Here is a 2555-nt window from a genome sequence, read left to right as displayed (position 1 = left end):
ACAACTATGGATTTCTCAACCAGTTCCTCCAGCCCCTGGGGTACTCAAGCCAGAGTGTCTTTCCTTCCACTGCAAGCTTCATGGGGATAAACTCCTGCTCCTTGGTGTCCTTGATAAAGGACCTAACCTGAACGTGTGGTAAGCGGAGCTCCTCCAGATCAGGTTCCTCGCTCACTAAGAAGATAAATGTTGCGAGCCGAGAAAGGTACTCCACCCCCAACTTGCGCTTCTTGTGCGCTGACACCCCTGGGGCTTGCTCGTCCAAGAAATGGCCTGCGTCGGTGGCAATTCCTTGGAATCATTGCAACCGCTTGGAGAATGGGCGATCACCTTTGTGTATATAGCACAAAAATTGCAAGGCACCCAGATCCCTGCATGTGGGGAGATAGATACATAATATTTTATGATGTGCTCCTCCATGAATGCAAAACTCTCGACAAATGCATCCATGTGAAAGGCAATTGTGGCGTCAAGGTCAGGGAGACGAGTAAAAAAGGTGTGGAGGTCCAACCTCCCTTTGTATTTGGTGTCCTCAAGGAAGAGGATGAAGCGTGACAAAGAGGTGGATGTGGGTGCAGATGTAGAGGCTATGAAAGCATCCATGTCTAGCCTGAGGTGTAGATAGAGAGTGTGTTGAGCTTATATGTGAAGCTATTCAATATATGGCTTCTCTATATATGGCACCCAGGTCCCCTCTATATATACATCATCTCATGTGTGTATTCTACACACTTTGGGGTTCTACTTCTGTGCTCTCTCCTTCTCTCTCAACATGGTATCAGAGCAGTACGTTTTTGTTTTCAATTTTTCTCCTGATCAAAATTGATTTTGCAGAAACTACCCCCGTGAGGGATCGCAATCAATGTGGTCTACAACTTTACGGAAGGAAGTTTCTTCAAATTCTGCACCGATTTTGAGTTATCGTTCACGGACTGCGTACATACCTGAAAAACAGCTTTCGCATTTTGTTTTTGATTTTTCTGCTAATTGGAAACGATTTTGCAGAAACTACCCAATCGAGAGAACGGAATTGATGTGGTCTACAACTTTGCAGAAGGAAGTTTTTTCAAATTCTGCACCGATTTTGAGTTATCGTTCGCGGACTGTGTACATACCTGAAAAGAAACTTCCGCTTTTTGTTTTTGATTTTTCTGCTAATCAGAAATGGTTTTGCAGAAACTACCCGTGAGAGAGACCGCAATCCATGTGGTCTACAACTTTGCAGAAGGAAGTGTTTTCAAATTCTGCACCGATTTTGAGTTATCGTTCTCGGACTGCGTACATACCTGAAAAGCAACTTCCGCTTTTTGTTTTTGATTTTTCTGCTAATTGAAAACGATTTTGCAGAAACTACCTAGGCAAGAGACTGGAATCGATGTGGTCTACAACTTTGCAGAAGAAAGTGTTTTCCAATTCTGCACTGATTTTGAGTTATCATTCGCGGACTGCGTACAAACCTGAAAAGCAATTTTCGTTTTTTGTTTTTTATTTTTCTGCTTATTGAAAACGATTTTGCAGAAACTACCCGCGTGAGAGACCGGAATGGATGTGTTCTACAAATTTGCAGAAGAAACTACCCGCGATGGGGATTGGAATCGATGTGGTCTATAACTTTGCAGAAGAAAGTTTCTCTAAATTCTGCACCGATTTTGGGTTATCGTCTCGGACTCTGAATATGTTTGAAAATCAAAATTTTACTTTTTGCTTTTGATTTTTCTCATAATTGAAAACTTCTCAATTATATTTTTCTTCATCAATCATATATTTGTTACTGACGTAACTTTGCTGCAGAAGCCAGTTACACATCGTTCCGATTCAGTCGAGCCGTTGATGATTGTCCAAATTCTATCGAGCTACTGTTGGTACATGATCTTTTGTTATATGATATACTCGTTCATTGATTCTCATATAATTATTCTTTTAGAGATATAGTTTACGTCGTTTTATTGATAATTTCTCATTGATACCATGGTGATTTTGATGGTACCATGATGATGTTTTATTAATACTTTGGTCATGGTGATTTTCGTTGATACCATGATGATATGTCATTGATACCATGGTTATTCTCGGTGGTGCCATGATGATATTTCGTTGATACCATGGTTATTCTCGGTGATTCCATGATGATATTTCATTGATTCCATGGTGATTTTTGTTGATACCATGATGTTGTTTCGTTGATACCATGGTTATCCTCGGTGATGCCATGATGATGTTTCGTTGATACCATGGTTATTCTCGGTGATGCCATGATGTTGTTTCATTGATACAATGATTATTCTCGGTGATATCATGATGCTTTTCGTTGATACCATGATCATTTATTCATTTTTATTGATATAATGATGATATTTTGTTAATACTTTGATGGTATTCATTGATCACTACATTGATAATTGTTGTTTTATGTAGTATATACACATATCATTTGTATCACGTAATCACACATTTTGTACTTTTACGTTTATACTTTATGTACCATATGTTGTCGTGCGTATATATGTCGTCAAAAGAGTGGCGTCGCGAACCATCTCTTATGGCATTGTGAACGT

The sequence above is a fragment of the Adiantum capillus-veneris genome, chromosome 5 (genome assembly GCF_014529385.1).
Source record: "Adiantum capillus-veneris isolate H3 chromosome 5, ASM1452938v2, whole genome shotgun sequence".
Classification (NCBI taxonomy): Eukaryota; Viridiplantae; Streptophyta; class Polypodiopsida; order Polypodiales; family Pteridaceae; genus Adiantum; species Adiantum capillus-veneris.
This window is presented reverse-complemented; position numbering follows the sequence as displayed.